Genomic DNA, 27481 nt, shown 5'->3' with positions numbered 1-27481 from the left:
GAAGCAAACCCTGCTAATGACCATAATCCCCTTACTGCTTCCAAGCATGTTATTGCACAGAAGGGTAGGGGTGATGATCTTCAATTAAAACATAATCGTAATCAGGGGGTTAGGTTAAAGTGGAGTTCAACAAATCCCTCAAAATTTGAGGAGGCCATTATCAAAGCTAATCTAAGTAAAATCATGACATGCTTAGCTTTTGACTCCCATCAAGATGCTATAATACAATGTTTTGAATCGATTTGTGAAGATGTGGCTAAAAACCTGACCAAATCAGTGAGGAGTCGGGATTCGCCAGAAATAAGATGGTTTTATGCTGAATGTTCTAAGGCGCAAAAAGACCTGAAAAAACTTTGCACGCAGTCCCCCGTGATAGGGTTTTGATCAAGACTGTTAGACAGACCTACAAAAGCATGATTACGCGTAGGAAGGACAAACTGAGAAGACTGGCCTGGGAAGATCTTGAAAGAGCTAGTGCTCGAAAGGATTCCAAGAGTTTCTACGAAGTCATAAATTGTCCCCTTTTCTCCAATGACTCAAGGAGCATGGATCCGACTATAATGGGTGAAGCTTGGGAGTCTCATATTTTGATTATATTTAACCCAAAGGGCCTCACATCACCAGATCAAAGGGATGAGATAGTCATTAACCCACAAACGGCATACCGACTTACTTCATCCCTATCCTTAAATGAGGTGAGGACGCCCTACTAAAGGGCATTTCTTCGAAAGCCCCAGGACCAGATGGGGTGCCCTTGGACTTATTTAAAAGCAATCCTCAACTATGGGGCTCCCTGGTGTTAAATGTTTTTAAAGAAGTAATAGAGAGTTGTATTCCATTATCATGGAGAAATGCAGTGGTAGTCCCGATTTTTAAAAAAGGTAACAGGAATGACCCCACATGCTATATGCCGATCTCTTTAAATGACGCCACTTGCAAGGTTATGGGAGGGTAATCCTTGCATGTTTGGAGTCATGGGCCAATGCAGCTGGACTAATATTGAATACTTAATATGGCTTCAGAAGGGGTATGGGAACTAATGAACAGTGCCTCAACTTGTCCATGATTATGGTCAAGTACATGATCGGGGTTCGATCCACCTGGCCCTCATGGACTAGTCCAGCGCTTTCGATACAGTGAGCCGGGGGAAATTGTGGACACTGACGGAAAATATGAGTTTTGAAGAACCCCTCATTACCCTGTTACGCAGGCTACATTCGTCTACCGCCATTGCTATTCGCTTTGGTCCTGGAGGGGAGAAGACAAGGCCCATTGCTTCAACTGAGGGGGTACGCCAGGGTTGTCTTTTGGCCCCTTTTTTATTTCTAATATATACAAATGGTTTGGAATCATTCTTGCAAGAATGGCAGTTGGACTTCCCAAGTATAGTAGGCAAATGGGTTCCATTCATGTCCTATGCAGACAATACAGTTTTGATGACCTTAACAGCCAATAGCCTCCAAAAATGTTTGAATGCATTTCCTGAATTTATGATGGCATTGGACCTAAAGATAAATTTTATCAATTCATTTATTATGGTATGAGGTCCCAACTAAACAAAAACAAGAACATTTATAGTAAAGGAAAAAATCATTGATAAGGTGCCAAATTTTACCTACCTGGGGAATGTTTTTAATAATACATTAAATTGGGAACATCAACTTGTGGCCAGGATTCAACACACCAGCAGAATAATAGATGGACTTTTTAGCTTCACCTGCAAGCTCAGACACAAGCCGGTAGCAGAAATGATAACTGTATATAAATCAAAAAGCCTGTCGGTAGCTACCTTTAGGATAGGAATATTGGGCTACCATGAAAGCTCCCAGATTCAGATTTTAGAGAACACATTTTTAAAAAGATTATTGATGATTCCTAGCAGTTCTTCAACACTTTTTTGTCACTCTGAAATGAAGTGGGTCTGGATTATGTAAAAGATAGGATAAATATTGCCCCATTGATTTTATGGAGGAAAATCTGGACTTCAGACGACTTATTATTCTCGAGGAGCATCCTCAGAGATTTTATGAATCTTGATAACGCAATGTCACTCCCCTGGCTTTGTTATATTAAAGATACGTTTTATAAAATAGGCTTGGAAAATTATTATGATAATCCCAATGGTATCCAATCGAACATGAATCAGATTATAAAAAACGCATTTCTCACTGGATTAAGTATGTCTAACCAGGATTATGGAATGCCAGATCATGTGTTTCTAAGTCAACAGCAATTTTATTTGTCTTTTACTATGCATGTTCAATCGCGTTTCCTTATGTCTAGATTCCATCTTTGCACATACCACTTTCTTGTGGCTTTTCCTAAACAGGCAGGTTGGTGTGAGAGACTAAGCCTTGGCCCTGTAATAATTTAGCACATCAGAGCACAATGCACTTTATGCTGTTTTGCATACTTTATCAGTGGCGTAGCTAGAGCTTGTGGCGCCCGGGGCTATCCTTCAGATTGCCACCCCCTGACGGGACTGCTGGGGGACAAAGGTCGGCAAGCACCTGAAAGCGGTCCGAGAGACACGTAGTATCGCCACTAATAGTCAGGTGAAGCTCACAACTTCTCCTCCACAGGCAGCCCGCTGCTAAGCTGAGCTCTGGAATTGGGTGTGAAAGAACTTACTTAGGACGAAATAAGCAAAAACGAATCACTCCCTGTGCTTGTCCTTGAAAAAAGTACAGTAGCTTGAGGCATGTTACCTACCTAAGCCTTCCAAAGATAGAAATGGAAAAATTGAAGAGCAGGCACCCTGTACCAGAGTACCTGCTTGTTTCTGAGAAGTGCCGGTACTCTGCAATTAAACACACAACATCACTCTTGAACAGTGCCGGTACTCTCCAATTAAACGTATTACGTCCCTCTTGAGAAGTGCGGGTACTCTCTAATTAAACACATTACGTCACTCTTGAGAAGTGCATGTACTCTCCGTCTCAAAATAAAAAAAGTTCTGGTACTCAGATCCTGCCTATTTAAAGCACTGATGCCTTCCTAAAACACAAGTACTAAGCAAAGTGGGTTCACTACTTTACTCTTCACTATCCATCGAATAGCAGCTCAGCTGCTTTGTTAGTCTGTCAGAAGTGGGGAGGAGTGGGAGACGCCTTATAAGCCTGACATGGTTTTATTCTGCTGTTTGTGGAGTAGCTGTTGTCCCTTTTGTTGTATGGACTTGTCAACCGAAATGCCAATAAAATGTTCTTACAAAAAAAGAACTTATTCTGTAGAATCTTTGAGTTTCTATCAAAGGATGGCCCTGCCTCTGGCATCATTCAGTCAGTGCCAGTAAATAATATTATTGCCTCACTCTCTATGCAATCTTTACCGAAGAGGTAAATTCCACTGAGAGAGCACTGAGATCTTTGAAAGCATTCTGACCTGTTGTGGCACTGTTTATGTCCCTGTCTGTTGTTCTGTCTGTTTAGTCTCTGCACACCACTCCCATAGGCAGCCATCCCCAAAGAGGAACAGTGGAGGCTTCTGCACTGAGGCAGTGAGGCCTGTGGTAGTAGGTAAGAGGAGGAGCAGGGAGGGTGTCAAGCTCCTCATGGGGGCGTTCTATTTTGCTGACACACTCTCATCTGCAATAGAGAATAATTATTTAAATAAGAGTTTGAGAGGATAACAAGATCTGATGTTCCCCAACTGTGCCCGAGAGACACTTGGTATGTGCAAGCAAAACTGGACATAGCATGGGGCAAAGAAGGATGTGGTGTTCAAAAGAACCTAATGAGGGACGGTGTTGGCTACTGAAATTTGCGCCGCACATCAATACTTTACTTCATCATCTGTGTGTTCATCCCCTCTGAAATAGACAGAATGGCTTTAAAGTGACTCTCAAGCATGAAACAGAGGATATTTAGTAAATAATTTCCACCAAATACCTTGATTCTAGGCAGAGTTCTGTTCTAGCTCTAGCCACGGAACACTTTGGAGTTGAAAGGTTTGTAATACTTTTCATTCAAGTGAAGCAGGTATGATGGGTCCCTCTGCACAGCACAGGGAAGAAAGAACATATTTCACTTTACTGCCTAAATTTTGCACTTAAAAATAAGTCCTGACCCCCCCCATTCTTTTTATAGGGCTTGTGAACTGCCACTCATGAAAGATTCTATCCTCCGCTCTGAAGCCTGTTTAAGCTCCCTCGTACCTCACTCAGCCTCCAGTACTCCATAGTGGTGGCAGCCAGGGTCTCTATGTAGGGGTTGGTTATCTTATGCTGCAGCAGCAAATCCCCCAGCACTGCCACTACCACAGACTCGACTCCTCACGAGAGCGCGTAGTGGTGGAGCACATGAATCGTCACTGCTACGTTCTCTGCGCAAAGACTGGCCAAAATTATGTCCAGGCCGTCATTGGTAGTGCTGGCGTGCTACGTGATTGACGGCCCTGGGAACCACATGCAAGGTTACGCCACACACCGCACCACCACCGCTATGCTAGGTGGTGCGTGGGTAACCTGCACCACCGGAAAGATTGACGTTACACTCGTCCTGCTGCACTCGCAGCTTCCGTACAGACGGCAGTACCCGCCCGTCGCCCGATGCTCTTGTTATTGGGGAGCTTCCTCGCTTTTATTTTATGCCACTACTGGCTTTTCCCTGCATCTTTACCCGCTCGGACCGGGTTGGAATTATCACCGGTCCCACGATTCCATTTCGATTTAGACATTTTCAGCCCTGAAGAGTCACAGGTGACTACCTGATTGACGAAACACGTGTCGGCTGGTTTCTCTTTGTTATTTCCTCTTGAAGGAGGTCCACAATATACAACAAAAAAACTTTCCATTTCTTGTCGACCTTGTCTTCATATTGTTGCTTTAACTTGAGATACTTGTTGATATATGTTCTATCTAATCAACTCGCCAAAACGTGTGCACAGGACTTTTTCTGTACTATGACAGGGCGATGCTTCTTTCACTCAGGGGTTATTTGGGTTTCCCCTCACCTAGCTGCACTGTATTTATTTTGTACTGATTCCCAACTTCACCGCTACTTGTTAAGTGCGCCGTTCTTCCTGTACACCTAAAACCCTAAGCAGAAACCTCATACATCATTACATACATTTAACATACGTAAACACAATATCACATGAACATAAACAAACAAAGAATCCTTGTAGGCCTAACTTCTTAAGGTATTGCGAGGGAACACTTTCTTTTCATAAATGATAGTTCACACCAATTCTAAAGAGATAGCCCTTAGTACAGCACCAATCGAGAGCATAATTAATCTGGAGCCCTCTACACTATCGCAGGCTTCTCTTTAATGATAACGTTGATGCGTTTCAGCCCTTTTCATCTGGGCCTCATCAGGACATGGGGCGGAAAGGAATCCTAAAACACAATAAGGTACAGTTCTTCATATTTACATATATACACTTATATAAAAATCTATACAAATTGATTCTCGTAGGAGATATAGCTAATCACAAAAACTGACCAGCAGAAAATTCATACCACTGCAAATACTCCTGTTGGCAACACAGAGCATGAAAAAGTGCAGAGCGTGTATAAAAACAGGCTGATATTCTAAAAACTCATATATCGCCATGTCGGAATTCGCCGTGTAAAGCGACTAACCCATTAGGAAAGGCCCAAAGAATAAACATGCATTTTCAATGCAATAGGTCGCGCATTTATGAGAGTTTAGCTATAGCATTATAAATGACAATGCCTTTTATTTATGTGGCAGGATGAAGGTATTTGAAAAAATAGTGCTAGGAGGTTGTAATTAAAGCCTACCGATTAACAGCACGTGTAACAGGGGTGTCGCATTGGGAGGTTACAAAATCGGACAAGACGGTACTAAGGTGGGACTACTAAGCCTATTGACCAATGAACAGCCATAGTTTACAGTGGACAATGACCCAAGCCAATTAAAAATTAGGGCGGGGAGTCGGTGGAGCTTCAAGTCCCTACCTGAATACAGTATGCCTCGCAGAGCATTAGCTGCCCTGGATCGACCTAAAAATGAGTAGATAAGGACTTTAAATAGGCATGTGTACTTATTACAACTGAAGTAAAATGCATCTATGGCCTACTGGAGTATTGTTGCTTTTTGTGGAGATCTAAGATTTAGTGCAATATATAGAGGCTTCATGCTGTCACCATAGAAGTGCCTGCCTTATTCTGTGAGCTGATCGGGGTATACATATAAAATATCGGGCCAAAATATTGTGAGGCCTGAATATCAAGAAACAAAATATTGTGAAGGTAAGTGTATATAGATAAGTATAGGTTTACTGTACTTTATTGTAGATATATGTACCATAACCATATATGTATCTTCAGTGTATGTACATTTGGATTTAGGAATAGTAAATGTATACTTACCTATATGCATGTACCTGCACGATGTTTTGGTTCTCGACATTTAGTCAACGCTGGCCAGTGGTTATTAGCAGAATGCCCAACAGCTCCAATGTAAAATTTGTGTTGTCAACACCAGAAGGACTGAGCCAGTTCTCAGTGATGCTATTTGGTTTGAAGAGATTGTTTGCAACATTCCTGAGGTTACTGAATCACTTCCTCACTGAGCTGTGTGATTTCTGTGTCCGCCACTTGGACGACACAGCTGTGTTTAATGCCGAGTATGCCATTAAGGAACAAAGTTGAGTGGTCTACCTTTGACACTAGAAAGATGGCAGCAAGGTATACCTTTGCAGACAAAGAATGAAATGAGCATTGATTGGGAGCCCCCCAAATCCTAATGACATATAGAGGCCTTCTTAAGCTTCAACAGGCATTACATTTAGTTTGCTGAGTACTTTGGCAGCATAGTTGCACTGACTGTAATCCAAGAAGCTGTTCGAGATTCATTTCAACTCAAGAATGTGTAGAAGCGATTCAGAAGATGGACCAGACTTTGTGACACGTCTTTTCTACAGCCAACTAATTTTATCCAAACATGCGCCATGAAAAATTGCACATCTGACCAGAGGGCTTTAGAGAATTCTCCCTATCAGAACAAAAGGGCACAGAACAGTCAATGATCCTCCTCAATTGGCCATTACTGCCCAGGAAATACGGCTGGACCAGCACTGAGAAAGACTTCTGTGCCACTGCTTGCCCTTTAACAGGTTCAAACCTATGTGGCGGAACATCTATTGCGGTGCAAACTGAACACAAGCCACTTAAGTAGCTTATGGTCATGAAGCGCGAAATACCAAAACATTACCAAGGCCTGTCTCCCCCCAGAGTTGGGTTACCATTGATCACAAAGCAGTAGCGCCTTATGAAAATGCAGAAGGACTTTGTAGTAAGTTCAGCCGATTTGAAAATGGACACTTACCTGATGGACATTGGCTGGCTGCTCTAGTCTACTCTTGGTTGAGTAAGCTATGATGAGTCCCTAAACCACACCTGTAGTTATTTAGGTTATTCCTCTTTCAGCCATCCATTTTCAAACCTTAGCCTGACAGCTTTGAGACGGACGACCAGGTTGTGAGCTCCTAATGTGATTCACAGTAGCTTATGCTACTTGGCAAGCTTAGTATTGTTCACAAATACTATTAAAATATATGACACAATTGAAAGGTTTTTATTTTTTAAAAATCACTAATAAAATAGCCACATCAGTTAATATTTAGATATATAAACTTTTTAATGCAAAAAAGATATTTTTGTGACACATTATTGGAATAAAACATACAAAAATATCCTTCACACCAGCCTGCTAAGCCCATTGACTTTACCAATGAATGTTTGAAAAACACTGGGAGAAAATACAAAATGAAAACATGGGGCAGATCTTAGGCTGTAATTTTTTATAGGTCTCACAACATGTGAAAATATTGAAAACAAGTTTGCTCTCAAGTGCCTTCTCTTGATGTATTACTAAAATCTTGCATCACCTATAAAGTGGACTGACATCCTAGTTTTCGTGACTGCCTATCATACAGGTGACTACCAAGACCTGGTGAAGTCTCCCAGCAAGGTAGAAGGTGAGACCCGCTCTCCTGCTGCCAGTCACATTCATTATCCTACTTCAAGCCATTTTCATTTAACTTCTGTTTAACTTAAACTGGAAGGGTCCCAACACAGAAAAACTGACAGCTGATTTACCCCGACCTGGAATTTTCCCACAGGATAGCTTTCAATGGAGAACTTAGCAACAGGTAAAGACAAGAAGTTATTGATAGCCCACAAGAAGTAGTGTTGGCCAAGACCTGCAAAGACTTTAAAGTTGCCTAGGCCTGCCTGGTGATCTGGCCTGGGGCTGCCGCGAGTAGCACAGGCACAGCCAGAACCTGCCTCTCGTAGACCCCTGCACACTCTGTCTGCCAAATCGTGCTCAGTCCCCAAGCTGGCTGCTAATCTTAGTGCTGTGTGGCACCCAAGGCACCCCTGTGTAGTTAGGGACTTTCAGGAACACCACTACTTCTGACACACTACATTAGGATGGACTAGCAAAGAGGAGGGGAGTGTTTCCTGACAAGCTAGTAGGACCGGGCAGAGTCAGTAGCCTGTCAGGAAAAGCTGACCAAGCCCTGTCCTTATTTCTCAGTGTGCCCCAAGACGGATGAAGGACCTGCAGAGGAAGTTGTAGCCAGTGAATGCCTCCGAAACACACACTTAACCGACCATGTTAAATTCATTATGTCCCCAGTCATCCAACCAATGTATAGTGTAATCACAGCAGCGCACCCATCTGTGGCAACAAAGCAGCGCATGCTTCAGTTAACTCCCACAGCAGCAGAAAGGTACCCGACACCAGAAGCAGCACTTACATAGCACGCAAAGCCAAGGTTTACCAACAAACCAAGACTTCAAAACATGTGTCCACACCACAAATTCGAAATTATTCCAACCAAACCAGCTTCAATATACACTGGACTTAATGGTTGTGGAATAGGCAATGAAGGTTACAAGTTCAAACGAGACGTGTATGAATATACTAGGAAAACAAAACTATCTCGCTCCTTTATTCACCTGTAATTTTGGTAAAAAACAAGGCTTCACAAAGGAAATAACCCTTTAATAAAAAGTGTACCATGGCAAATGTCAATAAAGGTCATGCCTATTGGATAGCGCTGCAAATAAACAGACAGACTAGCAAGGAAGTAATACAGAGTGCATGGGGGGGTGCATGTCAATACATTTGAATGTCACACGTAAGCAGCTTGAAAATGTGCAAGCTATGTGAGGCATAACTACAGAGGAGACAGAAGGCCCGTACTCTCAAACATATAACGAGTAGCTCCGCACGCACTGAGCGTAAAAGGGAGAGTGCAAACCCGTCGCGCTTCATGATGAATATTGTAGCCTCGGGGCAACATAAGAGAAGAAAAGAAGCCCACCATGTTTCAAGTAAGTAATACAGAGCGTAAGGGAGTGTACGTCTTAAGAAAGTTATAAATATGAATGACAAAAAAGCCACTTACAGTGCAAAGCGAGCCTGAAATTAAAGCCAACAAAGTTTAACAAGCGCGCAGCAGCAGGGGAGGGGGCCTGCGCGATTCCCTTGCGGGAGCGTGCGACCATATGGCGCCACCATATGGCACCGCGTGCTCCCGCAAGGAAATCGCCAGACGTGCACACGTTGCCATTGCAAGCAATGCAACAAGTGCACGTTTTTGCCCCTAAAGCTGTGCCGATGGCATTAGGTCTCTCTCCTATGCAGCGCATGCGCGCTACATAGGCGAGACCTAAAAAGATTCAAAGAAAGAGATTAAGACCTTGACATTCCTAAGTACCACAACTCTTGCCTAAATAAAGTGCTTCTAAAATCATTAGGGTGAAAGAAAATAACAAGTTGAAATACAGAGTACTTCTGTATGTAGCTACCTCTAAAAATCGCTGATGGTACTGTTAGAGTATGCAAATACGGGAAGGTTCCAGGGGCACGACACAACTAGAGAGGTGCTCTTCTGAAAAGCAATAAAGGCAACTCATGAAGGCATGGGCAAAAGTAATTTCAAACGAAAGAAATGTAAAGCAAAAAGGGTCTTTCAGTTTCATAACCTCCGTATATACCTACTTTTTTTACAACAAGGGAAAAACTCCTTCACTTGTCCCGAGTGAAAACATACACTGGCTGGCCCATTTTAATTGCTCCACTAATCGTATTTATTTATTTATTTATTTATGTTTACAATTTGTTAAGCGCGAACGAATACCCGTAGGCGTCTCGGCGCTAAATAAATCACCTAATTTTCCCAAGAGGCTCATAATGAATGGTTGTCATAGATTAATGATCAAAAAGCCAGGTCTTCAATCCTTTGCGAAACTGCAAAAGTGAAGGGGAAATCCTGATGTACTGCGGCAAGGTGTTCCATAATTTAGGTGCCGCGACTAAAAAGCGACGATCACCCCACAAAACTGTTTTAGCTCGAGGGACCACTAGTTGGTTAAGAGTGGCAGATCGAAGCTGTCTAGCCGGTTTATAAGGTATCAACTGATCCTTAAAATAATGTGGTCCTTGGTCATGCAGTGTCTTATATACTATGCAAAGTGATTTAAATTTGATCCGATTACGGATTGTCAGCCAATGGTATTTAATGATGGTATCTGATATAGGCGAAAACTTGGGTGTTCTCGAAAGCAGGCGTGCTGCTGCATTCTGTACTGTCTGAAGCTTATTCATTACCCTGACCTGGGCATTTAAAAATAGTCCATTACAATAATCAAGGGACGATAACACTAAGGAGCTAACCAGTGTTTTGGCGGCAGTATCAGGCAGAAACTGGATGATTTTTCTGATCAACCTTAATATGTGATGGGCTGTTGCCGCTACCTTGTTCGCATGTGCCAGAAAGTTGAGGTCCGCATCAAAAGTTACTCCCAGGTTCCTAACCTTGAGGGCTGGCCTGGGGGGGCCTCCAAAGGCTGATGGCCACCAGGTTGCTGACCAGTCTGGTAGAAGGGGTCCAAAGATATGCACCTCCGTCTTTTCGGAGTTGAGTTTAAGGCAATTGGATGTCATCCACTCTCCGTTTGCAAGCATTCCGCGTTGGAAACGCTCTGCCACCTCAAGTCCGTCGTCTTTAATGGCCAAAACCAATTGTGTGTCATCAGCGTAAGAGGTAATGCTCATCCCATATGCTTTGATGACATTAGCAAGGTCCGACACATAGATATTAAATAGTGTCGGACTTAGGGATGAGCCTTGAGGAACCCCACACGGTAGTGACAACTTGACAGATTGATATGGGCCCAGGATGACAGCCTGTGATCTATCGGCCAGGAAGGATGCAATCAGATTTCTCGCTGAATGGTGAATGCCTATCTTTTCGACACGGTCGACCAAGATCTTATGGTCGACCGTGTCGAAGGCCGCCGATAGGTCCAACAGTACAAGTACTGCTGTCCCTCCTTGGTCTCGAATTACCCTGATGTCATCTGCAGCCTTGATTAAGGCCGTTTCGGTGCCATGATATCTTCGAAAACCAAATTGTGATTCATCCAGTAGAAGATATTTCTCTACGAACTCGACCAGCTGTTGATTCATGGCCTTTTCGATCACCTTGGCTAAGAATGGCAAGCTTGCGATGGTCCTATAATTCTTTAATTCAGCCTTATCAAGACTTGGTTTCTTCAACAAGGGTTTCACCAGCGTATACTTTAAGGAATCTGGGGAAAATTCCGGAGCCCAATATAGAGTTACAAACTAAGGTAATGACCGGGATGAGTGTGTCCATCACCGGTGGGAGGACTGAGAATGGGCAGGGATCTAATGTTGATCCGGTTTTGATAGAAGAGACGATAACTTTTGTTTGATCTACAGTAAGCGCCTTGAAGCTGGTCAAGGCCTTGTCCAAAGACAGATCAGAAGGAGCTGATATTGTGGGATGCGGGGAAAAAGCCTGGTAAATATCGTTAACTTTAGAAAAAAAGAAATTGGCCAATGCATCACAAAGTAATTGTGAGGGTGGCGGGGTAAGATCAGGGGCATTACCTGACAATGTTCTAGTGATATCATATAATTGTCTACTTGAATTTTTGGCTTTTTCTATTTGGTCCGAAAAGAACGTTTTTTTTGCTTCTGTAATCATAGCTTTATAAACAGTCAGTGACTCTTTATATTTGGCCTTACCCTCAGGAGCATAGTTTTTTCGCCACTGCCTTTCCCTGTTTCTGTTCAGTTGTTTTTGCCAAGAAAATAACAGGAGGGGGAGGGAGAGGAGGAAGTGGATTCTGTCTCGCCTAGCAATTTATCTAAACAAAAAGGAATCCACTCTGGTGGTGTTGGTGATCCCTACAGTGGTGGGGAGCACCCAGTGTTTGTTTAAATACCCCTCACACACCAACAGGCCCCTTGGTGTCATGCTTCATCATCAGGGTCTTCGCAACCCTCTACGGGATGCGGCGTGCTACGACTCACGACTACGTAGGAGCACTGAAGGTGAACTATGTATTGATGTGTGTGAAGTAAATAAGTGTGAGTGGTGAGGTGGTGAAAAGTGATGGTTAAAAGATACCTGGCTCGTAGGAGAAAAAATAATAAAAACTGTTTTATTAAGCCCTCGGCTGGTATCGTTAAAAAGGTGCAGGTGAGGTTGTCTGTTACTGGTTAGGGTACGTCAACCTCAAAAGTGCGTCGACATGTTTCGGAGTTAAAGAACTCCTTCTTCAGGACGAGGATATGCACAGTTATCCTCACCTTACTCACATGAAAATGTAGATGTTAAAGTGTGCTCTACAAAAGTTAAAAAGGTGAAATGTACCTAATCGTGTTACAATGAATGAAGTCTGTTGCGCCCAATTGGCGTTAATATTACAGAACCTGTGAATGAACAAAAAACATCATGAAACATAACATCACATTCGGACATTAGTGTTCAGAAAAACCTATGCTAATACATAGGAGGGTAACGACGAACCCAAAATGAGGTCCAGGAACCCTGTAAAAGAAAAAAGGAGATGGACATACATATAGACAAGGACACACATTGATTACAGAATATAGTCGCCATAGGATTCCATAGGATGAAAAATTGAATGAAAAACACATTTTTAAATATATACAGTGCTTACTTATGGACAAAGACTAACTGGCCTCATGAGCCAAAGCGTAGTATTGGGGGTTCTTTGTTCCTGCTCAATCTAGCAACCTGTGGGATGTCAAAAGAGCTAGGTTTTAGGATCTAAGATGCTGATTCTTAACAGAGATATACATGTCTCTATCCTCCACCACCAAACTCACGGTTACTGCAAAGCCTGGTAGGCTAACTTCCCCTCAACGCGGCTCCGACGATATGTCGAGTCGTTCTAACCAAGTCCCTTATATAGTGCCAGTAATTGCTTTAATTAATGTCAAATTGAAAACGGAATCTGCCCAAAGAAGGACATAGTCCTTAGAATCAAATCCGGTCCTGCGTATGTGTGCAGGGTGTGTCAGATCGAAATGCGCATGCGCGAAAGGGTGGCGTCCAAGCCTCGCGCTAGCGCTCAATGAGAGCAGTTTGTGAATGCTAGCTACTAGCGCATGCGTGGAAAGGGGTCCCGGACTATTTTAAGGAAATACCGGGCTGTTTTTAAAAAAGGTGGGGTTAGTTTTGACTAGGCAATAAGGGGGTATGTCTAAGGAAATGGGGATTGTTTTTACCGATACAGATTTGAACAAGGCAATCCTTAAAATGCTAAACCCAATTAAGTAAGATCTCTGTGACATCACCTCAGGGGGGATGTTGGTTTAATTGATAAATGAAAATAGGGTTTTAAGAGATTAAGGTCAGTTTCTGGGACCCGAATAGTCTAAGGGTTGAGCCAATGTCCTGCTATCAGGGAGTGTGTTCTTTTAAGCAGATAAAGTTGATCATCGCAGTTGGCTCCATGGAATGGAGTCATTCAATCCGGTGGTGTCCGTGCCCAGACGGAACACCCACCTCTGTTCCTTCTCAAAAAGGCCAACATCAGATGGCAGTTGTTCAATAACAGTCCAGTGTAGTTCATTTACACAATGCTGTGCCTCCAAAAAATGTGCTGCCATTTTAGTAGTCGATTTTTTGCATCTTACGTTGCTTTTATGCTCGTTTATTCTGGTTTTTACAGCTCGTGTGGTCATACCCACGTACTCCTTGTCGCGTGGGCACGTGATGAGGTAGACCACATTCCTGCTGTTGCAGTTAGTGAACGCTCGTTGTTCCCACTTGGTGCCATTCTGAAAAGTGAGGGTCAAACTTTTCTCAGTCAGATGGCAACTATTGCAGTTACCACATGGGTGGTGTCCATGTAGTCCTTGTAGTCTAGTTTGTTGAATCACAGTGGTTGGAGGTCTAGTGTGTACCAGGATGTCTTTAAGATTTCTTCCTCTCCTGTGGGCAAATAGAGGTTTCTCTAAGTCTAGAGTGCCACTCGTCAGAATGCGCCAGTGTTTATTCACCAACTTTGAGACCTGGTTGGAGATTGAGCTGTATGTTGTAACACAGACTGTTCTATTTTCTGTGTTCTCTTTCGGAGTCTTATCTTCCAAGAGAGCTTCCCGGTTGTTATTACGAGCCCTTTTCATTGCATTTTTGATGACTCTATCAGGATATCGTCTCTGTTTAAGTTTTTCACTCAGGGCTTGGGATTTGTACTTTGCCACGTCGCTACAATTGCGGCGTAGACGTAGGAACTGCCCGTATGGTAAATGTTCTCTTAGGTGACGTGGATGGAAACTGTCGAACCTAAGGAGGCAGTTCCTCGCCGTGGGTTTGAAATGTGTCTCTGTTTTCAGAGACCCTGCCTCATGATAAATGTTCAAATCCAGAAACACCATTGACTCATTTGACATTTGGTGGGTGAATTTCAGAAAGGCATTTTGTGTGTTAAGCCAATTCATAAAATCTGTGATAGATTGACCATCCCCTTCCCAGATGACCAGGACGTCATCAATGTAATGCCGCCAGGTGCGGATTTTGCCCCTGAATGGATTGCTGGGATGGAGGATCTTGGTAGCTTCCAGATGGTGTACGTACAGCCCCGCCAGGCTCGGCGCGAAAGTACTACCCATGCTGGTTCCGTGACGTTGCAGATACAAGGTGCCTTCATACTCAAAGAAGTTCTTGGTTAGTGCTATGGAAATGCACTCCATTACTACTCCTCGCGGGGTTTGATAGTTCCATGGGTTGGAATGGAGCACCTCCTCAATGATTAGGAGGGTTTCATCATGTGGGAGGCTGGTGTAGAGGCTCTCCACATCAAGGCTCAGCAACAATTGTGAGTCTGGGTTAAACGGTTGGTTTTGTAGTAGCTGGAGGACCGCTTTGGTGTCCCTCAGGTATGTGTCCGTTGCCTGCACCAGAGGCCTTAAGAAGGCATCGGCGAATTTGGATAATGGTTCTAGTATAGATGAAATGCCGGACACAATGGGACGGCCAGGTGGATTTTGTAGACTTTTATGGACCTTTGGTATTGTATAAAAGTAAGGTCTACGAGGGTTTCTTTGTGTCAGAAATTCCGACTCCTTCTTTGTGAGCCAGTTGTGGGCCAGGGCTTCCTCAATCATTGCCCCTATTTGTATACGTAAAGATTCTGTGGGGTCCTCTGCGAGGATCTGGTAGTTTCTCCTATCAGAAAGGAGTCTCCTACATTCTTGGTCGTATGCAGTCGTCGTTTGAATCACCACTGCCCCGCCTTTGTCTGCCGGTTTTATAATGAGTTGTTTGTTCTGCGAGAGTTCCCTTATCGCCTCGTTTTCCTGTTTGCTCATATTCTCGAATACTTTCTGGTTGAGGTTCATTTTGCTGAGTTCAAGCATAATGACCTTCTCAAATGCCAGGACTTCAACGGGAAGTTGGTTGTCCATTGGCGTGAAAGAGGACTTTGGCCTTAAACCCGTGTCCGAAGGATCCTGGGTAGGCTCTTGATTCTTAAAAAACGCTTTTAACTTGATAGTCCTCACAAAGTCTTGGATCTCTTTGTGTAAGCGGAATGTGTCCGGTTTGTTTGTGGGGACATACCCTAAGCCTTTATTGAGTACCTGGTTCTGTAGGTCTGTTAAGGGCCAGGGAGATATATTGATGACTAGGTTCCTCTCTTGCTTGTTGACGCTTGGTTCGTTGTCATGCTCCTGATATGGACCCTGGGGTCTGCTTCGTCCACCGGCTGCCAGGTGACATTGTTCCCCTTCTTGTTCCTGCCTCTGCGGGGTCCTGGGCCCCACGATAAAAAAGGCTGCTGGTTTTGTGGTGTGGCAGTTGGGTCTTGTCCCCATTGTGGGTACATCGGTCCCATTGGTGGTGGGCCATATTGATATTGAGGGAATTGGTATTGGCCTTGGTAGGGGTTAAATTGTGGTGGCCCCTGGAAGCCCCTCCAGCCTCTTTGGCATGGGAATTGGGTTCTCTGCTGACGGTAGCCTCCCCTTTGTTGTTTTCTATTTTGGAAACCACCCGAGTTGGTGCTGGTGGAGCTACCATCTGAACTTACGCTGTCAGCGTCACTTATGTTTCCATTAGTCACATAGTCAGCTTTTGTGTAAGGGTAAGCCCTCTCTGACGTAAAACGGTCTTTGTCTTTCTTTAATTTATTGAACTTGCTTTGTTTTAATGTGGCATCAAAGTCAGACATTTGTTGATTAAGTTCTTCCAACCCTTTCTTCAGGGCTGCCGGTGAAATGAATGCTTTGAGTTGAACCTCAAGTCTTTGAATTTCTACCTTCAATTCCTGGGATTTTTTTGTGGCTGTTTGTACTATCAGTACCAGCCAGTCTCTGGTACAGTGCCAAGATATCAGAGACCAGGCTTTTTTAAACACAAGATCGTCTTGAAAGATGAAGGGTTCATATTTTTACTATGAGGCCCTGAGGGGCCATCTTGTTCCTTAGATAGTCCCTCATTGGGAGACCCTGTAAGGCAGCCCTGATCTGGACTTTCCTTAGGTTTGTTAGTTCGTCCCAGTCTGCCACTGCTGGGCCTGGGTCGTTGTTGCTTAATCCTTCGAAAGGATTCACTTCTGCCAGAATCCTGTCAATATCGTCCTCACTGAAGGTAAGGCCGTGTTCATCCTCCATTATGATGTTGGTTGGGAAAAAAGGTTTTTTAGGTGTTGGATGTAGTGTGTGGCGATTGTCTATAGGTGTCCAAGTTAATTGGGAGGGGCTCCCACAGCTGTGCGCTGTCTAGAACAAGAAAATAACAGGAGGGGGGAGGGAGAGGAGGAAGTGGATTCTGTCTCCCCTAGCAATTTATCTAAACAAAAAGGAATCCACTCTGGTGGTGTCGGTGATCCCTACAGTGGTGGGGAGCACCCAGTGTTGTTTTAAATACCCCTCACATACCAACAGGCCCCTTGGTGTCATGCTTCATCATCGGGGTCTTCGCAACCCTCTACGGGATGCGGCGTGCTACGACTCACGACTACGTAGGAGCACTGAAGGTGAACTATGTGTTGATGTGTGTGAAGTAAATAAGTGTGAGTGGTGAGGTGGTGAAAAGAGATGGTTAAAAGATACCAGGCTCGTAGGAGAAAAAATAATAAAAACTGTTTTATTAAGCCGTCGGCTGGTATCGTTAAAAAGGTGCAGGTGAGGTTGTCTGTTACTGGTTAGGGTACGTCAACCTCAAAAGTGCGTAGACATGTTTCAGAGTTAAAGAACTCCTTCTTCAGGACTAGGATATGCCCAGTTATCCTCACCTTACTCACATGAAAATGTAGATGTCAAAGTGTGCTCTACAAAAGTTAAAAAGGTGAAATGTACCTAATCGTGTTACAATGAATGAAGTCTGTTGCGCCCAATTGGCGTTAATATTACAGAACCTGTGAATGAACAAAAAACATCATGAAACATAACATCACATTCGGACATTAGTGTTCAGAAAAACCTATGCTAATACATAGGAGGGTAACAACGAACCCAAATGAGGTCCAGGAACCCTGTAAAAGAAAAAAGGACATGGACATATATATAGACAAGGACACACATTGATTACAGAATTTAGTCGCCATTGGATTCCATAGGATGAAAAATGGAATGAAAAACACACATTTTTAAATATATACAGTGCTTACTTATGGACAAAGACTAACTGGCCTCATGAGCCAAAGCGTAGTATTGGGGGTTCTTTGTTCCTGCTCAATCTAGCAACCTGTGGGATGTCAAAAGAGCTAGGTTTTAGGATCTAAGATGCTGATTCTTAACAGAGATATAGATGTCTCTATCCTCCACCACCAAACTCACGGTTACTGCAAAGCCTGGTAGGCTGTCTTCCCCTCAACGCGGCTCCGACGATGTGTCGAGTCGGTCTAACCAAGTCCCTTATATAGTGCCCGTAATTGCTTTAATTAATGCCAAATTGAAAAAGGAATCTGCCCAAAGAAGGACATAGTCCTTAGAATTAAATCCGGTCCTGCGTATGTGTGCAGGGTGTGTCAGATCCAAATGCGCACGCGCGAAAGGGTGGCGTCCAAGCCTCGCGCTAGCGCTCAATGAGAGCAGTTTGTGAATGCTAGCTACTAGCGCATGCGCGGAAAAGGGTCCCGGACTATTTTAAGGAAATACCGGGCTGTTTTAAAAAAAGGTGGTGTTAGTTTTGACTAGGCAATAAGGGGGTATGTCTAAGGAAATGGGGATTGTTTTTACCGATACAGATTTGAACAAGGCAATCCTTAAAATGCTAAACCCAATTAGGTAAGATCTCTGTGACATAATCTCAGGGGGGATGTTGGTTTAATTGATAAATGAAAGTAGGGTTTTAAGAGATTAAGGTCAGTTTCTGGGACCCGAATAGTCTAAGGGTTGAGCCAATGTCCTGCTATCAGGGAGTGTGTTATTTTAAGCAGATAAAGTTGATCATCGCAGTTGGCTCCATGGAATGGAGTCATTCAATCCAGTGGTGTCCGTGCCCAGACGGAACACCCACCTCTGTTCCTTCTCAAAAAGGCCAACATCAGATGGCAGTTGTTCAATAACAGTCCAGTGTAGTTCATTTACACAATGCTGTGCCTCCCAAAAATGTGCTGCCATTTTAGTAGTCGATTTTTTGCATCTTACGTTGCATTTATGCTCGTTTATTCTGGTTTTTACAGCTCGTGTGGTCATACCCACGTACTCCTTGTCGCATGGGCATGTGATGAGGTAGACCACATTCCTGCTGTTGCAGTTAGTGAACGCTCGTTGTTCCCACTTGGTGCCATTCTGAAAAGTGAGGGTCAAACTTTTCTCAGTCAGATGGCAACTATTGCAGTTACCACATGGGTGGTGTCCATGTAGTCCTTGTAGTCTAGTTTGTTGAATCACAGTGGTTGGAGGTCTAGTGTGTACCAGGATGTCTTTAAGATTTCTTCCTCTCCTGTGGGCAAATAGAGGTTTCTCTAAGTCTAGAGTGCCACTCGTCAGAATGCGCCAGTGTTTATTCACCAACTTTGAGACCTGGTTGGAGATTGAGCTGTATGTTGTAACACAGACTGTTCTATTTTCTGTGTTCTCTTTCGGAGTCTTATCTTCCAACAGAGCTTCCCGGTTGATATTACAAGCCCTTTTCATTGCATTTTTGATGACTCTATCAGGATATTGTCTCTGTTTAAGTTTTTCACTCAGGTCTTGGGCTTGGGATTTGTACTTTGCCACGTCGCTACAATTGCGGCGTAGACGTAGGAACTGCCCGTATGGTAAATTTTCTCTTAGGTGACGTGGATGGAAACTGTCGAACCTAAGGAGGCAGTTCCTCGCCGTGGGTTTGAAATGTGTCTCTGTTTTCAGAGACCCTGCCTCATGATAAATGTTCAAATCCAGAAACACCATTGAGTCATTAGACATTTGGTGGGTGAATTTCAGAAAGGCATTTTGTGTGTTAATGGGGATGGTCAATCTATCACAGATTTTATGAATTGGCTTAACACACAAAAGAGACACATTTCAAACCCACGGCGAGAAACTGCCTCCTTAGGTTCGACAGTTTCCATCCACGTCACCTAAGAGAAAATTTACCATACGGGCAGTTCCTACGTCTACGTCGCAATTGTAGCGACGTGGCAAAGTACAAATCCCAAGCCTAAGACCTAAGTGAAAAACTTAAACAGAGACGATATCCTGATAGAGTCATCAAAAATGCAATGAAAAGGGCTCGTAATAACAACCGGGAAGCTCTGTTGGAAGATAAGACTCCGAAAGAGAACACAGAAAATAGAACAGTCTGTGTTACAACATACAGCTCAATCTCCAACCAGGTCTCAAAGTTGGTGAATAAACACTGGCGCATTCTGACGAGTGGCACTCTAGACTTAGAGAAACCTCTATTTGCCCACAGGAGAGGAAGAAATCTTAAAGACATCCTGGTACACACTAGACCTACAACCACTGTGATTCAACAAACTAGACTACAAGGACTACATGGACACCACCCATGTGGTAACTGCAATAGTTGCCATCTGACTGAGAAAAGTTTGACCCTCACTTTTCAGAATGCACCAAGTGGGAACAACGAGCGTTCACTAACTGCAACAGCAGGAATGTGGTCTACCTCATCACGTGCCCATGCGACAAGGAGTACGTGGGTATGACCACACGAGCTGTAAAAACCAGAATAAACGAGCATAAAAGCAACGTAAGATGCAAAAAATCGACTACTAAAATGGCAGCACATTTTTGGGAGGCACAGCATTGTGTAAATGAACTACACTGGACTGTTATTGAACAACTGCCATCTGATGTTGGCCTTTTTGAGAAGGAACAGAGGTGGGTGTTCCGTCTGGGCACGGACACCACCGGATTGAATGACTCCATTCCATAGAGCCAACTGCGATGATCAACTTCATCTGCTTAAAATAACACACTCCCTGATAGCAGGACATTGGCTCAACCCTTAGACTATTCGGGTCCCAGAAACTGACCTTAATCTCTTAAAACCCTATTTTCATTTATCAATTAAACCAACATCCCCCCTGAGGTTATGTCACAGAGATCTTACTTAATTGGGTTTAGCATTTTAAGGATTGCCTTGTTCAAATCTGTATCGGTAAAAACTATCCCCATTTCCTTAGACATACCCCCTTATTGCCTAGTCAAAACTAACCCCACCTGTTTTTAAAAACAGGCCGGTATTTCCTTAAAATAGTCCGGGACCCCTTTCCGTGCATGCGCTAGTAGCTAGCATTCACAAACTGCTCTCATTGAGCGCTAGCGCGAGGCTTGGACGCCACCCTTTCGCGCATGCGCATTTCGATCTGACACACCCTGCACACATACGCAGGACCGGATTTGATTCTAGGGACTATGTCCTTCTTTGGGCAGATTCCGTTTTCAATTTGGCATTAATTAAAGCAATTACTGGCACTATATAAGGGACTTGGTTAGAACGACTCGACATATCGTCGGAGCCGCGTTGAAGGGAAGACACCCCACCAGGCTTTGCAGTAACCGTGAGTTTGGTGGTGGAGGATAGAGACATCTATATCTCTGTTAAGAATCAGCATCTTAGATCCTAAGACCTAGCTCTTTTGACATCCCACAGGTTGCTAGATTGAGCAGGAACAAAGAACCCCCAATAATACGCTTTGGCTCATGAGGCCAGTTAGTCTTTGTCCATAAGTAAGCACTGTATATATTTAAAAATGTGTGTTTTTCATTCCATTTTTCATCCTATGGAATCCAATGACGACTATATTCTGTAATCAATGTGTGTCCTTGTCTATATGTATGTCATGTCCTTTTTTCTTTTACAGGGTTCCTGGACCTCATTTTGGGTTCGTCGTTACCCTCCTATGTATTAGCATAGGTTTTTCTGAACACTAATGTCCGAATGTGATGTTATGTTTCATGATGTTTTTTGTTCATTCACAGGTTCTGTAATATTAACGCCAATTGGGCGCAACAGACTTCATTCATTGTAACACGATTAGGTACATTTCACGTTTTTAACTTTTGTAGAGCACACTTTGACATCTACATTTTCATGTGAGTAAGGTGAGGATAACTGTGCATATCTTCGTCCTGAAGAAGGAGTTCTTTAACTCCGAAACATGTCGACGCACTTTTGAGGTTGACGTACCCTAACCAGTAACAGACAACCTCACCTGCACCTTTTTAACGATACCAGCCAAGGGCTTAATAAAACAGTTTTTATTAGTTTTTTCTCCTACGAGCCAGGTATCTTTTAACCATCACTTTTCACCACCTCACCGCTCACACTTATTTACTTCACACACATCAACGCATAGTTCACCTTCAGTGCTCCTACGTAGTCGTGAGTCGTAGCACGCAGCATCCCGTAGAGGGTTGCGAAGATCCCGATGATGAAGCATGACACCAAGGGGCCTGTTGGTGTGTGAGGGGTATTTAAAACAACACTGGGTGCTCCCCACCACTGTAGGGATCACCGACACCACCAGAGTGGATTCCAGTTGTTTTTGCCTCCTTAGTTCCTCTGTATACCATGGGGCAGAAGGTGTGGTTCTGTTCCTAGATAGAGTTTTAGTTGGTACTAACATATTAGTGGCATGGCCTAGCCAGTCATGAAATTGTTGGGTAGCAATATTAGGATCAGTGGACAGCGAAGGACAAGTACTGTCCAGTAGCTTTGTTAGTACAGTCTGGTTTATATTTTTCCAAACTTTAACAGATTCTGGGATCGGGGTAGTAACCTTTTTCTTAGAGATTTCGTTTATTGTCAATCTGCTGAATATAGCATAGTGGTCAGTCCAGGGAATAGGTAAGATGTTTAATATATGTAGGCCCTCCACATTTGAAAAAATACCATCTAAAGTGTGTCCGGCTTGGTGGGTAGGGGAGGTAATCATTTGTCTAAGCCCCAGTGTGTCCAGGTCCTTAATAAGAGCCCGTGTGTCCTTATCATCTTCTTGATCCAAATGGAAGTTCGTGTCACCCAAAACAGAAAAAGACTCATCCATAACTAACAATTCCATTATTGTGCTTAGATTGTCTAAAAACGCGGTCCTTGTGCCAGGAGGTCGGTATAAGAGTATTCCCTTAAAATTATAAAGGGCAGTAAACTTAATGCTAAACTGCAAGGCTTTGCATGCAGTAGCTGGAATGGATGATGTTCTAATGGAAAACCGTTCTCAGGCTATGATTGCCAGTCCCCCTCCTCTTTTCCGTACCCTGTCCTGTCGATAAGCTTTATAACCCTGAGGTACGGCAATTACTAAATCCGGGTCTGATGTGTCATCCATCCATGTCTCAGTAATAAACAGGACATCTAAGTTGTTATTGATTATAAGGTCCGCTATTTCCTGTCTGTGTTTGCATACTGATCGCGCATTTATGAGAGCCATTAAAATGTCAGTTTCTCTAAAAGGAGTTTGTGGCTTAGGTTGGATCTTATGATTATTTATAAAAATCGTACTGTTGCAATCAGAGCATGTAATAGTAGCATTTTGTATTAAGCTTGTTGGATCATGCAATATGCAGCGGGAAGTGGGAAGTGATCGAAGCTCTATCAAGGATGAGCGGGAGTAAACCAACCTGTGATCCAGTGGAGCCTGACCAGGGGTCATGGCCCTAGACCCGGAATTGGCACGGCCGGCCCAGACGGGCTTGCCTTGCCCGCGCGCATGGGAAGGCATGATATATTTATACGTGTCACCGGGGGATTTAGAGGAGGGTGGGAGGCGTCCAACAACTGGAGCGCGACCCTTTCCTCCCAGCAAGATGGCGTCTGAGGTGGGTGTAAACACGGTGTCAGCCCCGAAATCGGCTGCGCCGTGCCAGAAAGAGTGTCTATCTCGGCTTCGGTGCGACGCTAATCTCGCGCCGTAGTGCGTGGAAGTACAAGTTAAAAAAGCACAATTAAAATATTTACACACGTAAAATTCTCAAGTACTTCGTGATCAATGCGTAGATTTTAACAATAACAAGGTTTAACTGAGAGCCCCCGGCTTCCGTCTCAGGGGTAGATTTAGGGAAAAATCACCGCGATGCAGTGTGCCAGCCCTTAAGTAAGCTAGGAGGGCGTGAGGCGTCCAACAACTGGAGCGCAACCCTTTCCTCCCAGCAAGATGGCGTCTGAGGTGGGTGTAAACACGGTGTCAGCCCCGAAATCGGCTGCGCCGTGCCAGAAAGAGTGTCTATCTCGGCTTCGGTGCGACGCTAATCTCGCGCCGAAGTGCGTGGAAGTACAAGTTAAAAAAGCACAATTAAAATATTTACACACGTAAAATTCTCAAGTACTTTGTGATCAATGCGTAGATTTTAACAATAACAAGGTTTAACTGAGAGCCCCCGGCTTCCGCCTCAAGGGTAGATTTAGGGAAAAATCACAAGCATGGAAGGTGTACTTGCTCCCTGTGTTAATTATTCTGAACGGGGTTATCTGAAAAGGGAAACTGAATAAGCCGGGGGGTCAGTGTTAAAACGGCCCAACGTCTATCTGTCAAAACACACAAAATGATGTAAACAGCGGCTTACCGGGAGAATAATTCAATGGCTGCATAACCTCGACATCCGTGGAGACTGGCGCCAACAATGCGTAGCACGGAAATAAACGTGCTGCATAAAGAGTAACCTATGTGTTGGCCATAAACAACAGACTACTGGCAGATATCTATCAGGTCAAAAAATGCTCCAAAGTGAGAACAGACTCAAACCCGTCTGTCTGATTAATGGTAATTCCGGGACGGCTGTATGAAGCCGGGGACAGCAAATAAAATAAACTCTACCGACTAAACCGAAATAATAAAATAGAAAAGAACAACAAGGATCACGCAACCGCCGGCCGGTACCGCCCCCGAAATAGTGCCGCCCCACCCAGCTACACCACTGTACTTTATAAAGACCCAAGGGAACGTTTTATCAATCCTTTTTTAAAGGAAATTCGACCCTGTTCTTACCAGGAGGGCTTTAAATATTTGTGGTCATTATCTACTGCTGCTATTTACAGCACTGTGCTTTACCTTCATTAGAATTGTATTTCTAATCAGGAAACGCTATGAATCTTAAAACTAATTCAAGCGATTTTAGGGGTTCTTAATATTTTGCATAAATGTGTTGCAGAACAATAGGAGGTTTTTATTTAATGTATGTATGCAAACTTTTATGATTCGATTGAATCGAATAAAGTTATTTGAACTGGAACTATATTTATTTACTTTTTTAACAAAGCTCTTTAGTGTTCCGTTTTTGAAAAGCTCTTTTGTGCTACTCTCTAATTTACTGATGCATCTCAGATCTGTAAATAAAAGCCAGTGCCTGTTAGCAAGCGTACTCATGCTTGGTGAGTTTATGTTCTGACTTTCAAAATAATGCAGAGACTGCATTTTTGTTTCTTGTTTTATTTAGCCATGGCACTGCATCCACGATGGTGTACAGTATTGCTAAGGATCATTGCAAATCCAATAGGTCTCACAGGTGAGGCCTCCGGGCCTTGTCAATGCTTATTTCGTCTTGTCTGCAGATAGCTTCTAGTATTCTGATGTTGAAGACCTATGGTGTACAGTACTGATACTCACCTTGCTTAACCATTAGTTGACTTTCTTCTCAATCATATTTCCTTGCTTCCTATTCAATGCCTTTCCTTCCTTTCCTTGCATTTGTCCCCTGGAGCATAGTTTCTTTACTATTCTTTTGATAGGTGGCTTTAATCCTCCTACTTCTTATGTTCCAGGATCTATTTTAGTCTTTTTATTTTCACACTTCATGAAAGTAAGAATTATAATGATAATAATAATAATAATAATAATAATAAGAGTTATGTAGCGCATAGTTATTGCAAATGAAGTGTCCCAGTGCTGGGTATCTAGCTCTAAGAGAATGTGTTTTCTTACTCTCTCCCATTTGTGCTGCTTCCCCCTAAAATTCAGAAATTCCTGCCCCCTGTGCTTTCCATGTTGCTCTTGTTAGTGCTTTTCTTTCTGCAAATTTAAGAACCATGAAGTGCTCTCTTGCTGGACTGGGAGCAGTGTTAATCCGCTAAGGGTTTTGGTGCTTCTCAGCTGAGCCTTGTCACCAAACCAATACATTCAATAATACGTGAAGCACATTAGGTGCCACAAGAAAGACAGAGAATATTTTACTCTCAAAATGTGGATATGTCTTGAAAAGTAATGGTTTACAGAAGGCAAAATAAGGTTATCTGCAAGTTATAATCAAAAGGCATATGCCTCCATTAGTAGGCAATCAAATCTTAAGAAGCAGAGGACAAGCCAGCATGGACCCACCTCAAAAGGACAAAGAAAAAAGGCCTCTCTCTTTGACAGCAATGTAAAATCTCCTACTCTGCTCTATTCTGCTCTGAACTCATCTGCTATAAAGACACTAGAACATTTTACACACCTACACATAGTAATCAAGAAGACTATCCAATCAGGTTAAAGAAAGATGATGCAATGACATACTTGTTAGGTTCTCAATGTTTCTCACAATAACAGGTCCTTCAAACTTACACAATCTGTAACAAGATAAGATACTGGACTAGTCGGCACACTGCAGGTGTCTTTTGAATGTGCTATTCATTAAACAGTCCACTAGAATTACAAAGAAAAAAAAATTCTTCATATGGGAAAGAAGGAAAAAGATTATCGCTGTTGACAATTAGAACTCCAGCTTAACTACAAATAAAATATTCCTGTGTCACAAAGCATGATGATAAACAACTTTAGCTCTTTTAGAAATTCAGGTCTATAATAGCTATAATCAATCTAAATGTGAATAAACAAAAGTTCTCTCCACAAATAGCATCAGCTTGTCTCTGTGTTAATGTTGTGTTAGTGCAAAACATTTTAAATAAAAAAAGTCTTCAATCACTCCGATCCAGTTTGTACAATTTCTTCCATCTCTCCCTGTGTTTTTTTTATTTTATTGTTTAAACCTCCTTCTCAGTTGCCCCCTCCTTCACCTTCTTTGCAAAAGGAAAGTTAAAAAAGAATGAAATGCCACTGCATCGCATGTACATGTTCATGTGTTGTGACACATGGAAACAGATATGTCATCACACTGCTGAGGCTTGTTTTCATCAGTGCTTTTCTCCATTAGCAAATATGCACTTTGTATGGTCTTACTTCATAGCATAGCATCCTCGCACATGATGGGAGTCAGGAGTACATGTTTTGATTGGACAGAAGGTGTGTGCTTCCACAAAAAAAAGTGCTTGCCCTCCACACAGCTATGATCATTATGGTCTGGCTTGACAGCGCAGCTGTCGCCCGACAAGTATGTGAAACTCACAAGGAGAGGGGCTTTGGTTCCACCACATGTTGGGAGCCAGGAGTACATATTTTGATTGGGCAAATGTTGTGTGCATCCAGAAAAAGTACTTGCCCTCCAAGCAGCTGTGATCATTTTATTTATTTAACTGCATGAGCTTGAATCTTCAGGAGCACACACATGGCATCGTAATGTTATTAAAGTGTCTTAGATAACTTGATAATTTATGGTATTTTTGTCAGCGGAAGCACAGATTGGAGGAGGGCAGCCATTAACCTATATGGATTTTTAGTGCAACTGTCACCTGACCTGTTAAGGTACACCAATGTTACTCTACAGTTCTTTGATTTCACACAAATACATATCCAATCCCATACTATCTACTTGTAATGCTTCACGGACAATGCTCCTTTAAAGCACAGACCTATTGGCATTGCCAAAAGCTAGACGTTTCC

This window comes from Lissotriton helveticus, chromosome 4_1, assembly GCF_964261635.1.
Source record: "Lissotriton helveticus chromosome 4_1, aLisHel1.1, whole genome shotgun sequence".
Classification (NCBI taxonomy): domain Eukaryota; kingdom Metazoa; phylum Chordata; class Amphibia; order Caudata; family Salamandridae; genus Lissotriton; species Lissotriton helveticus.
The sequence above is the reverse complement of the archived record's forward strand: the minus strand, read 5'-3'. Positions refer to the sequence as shown.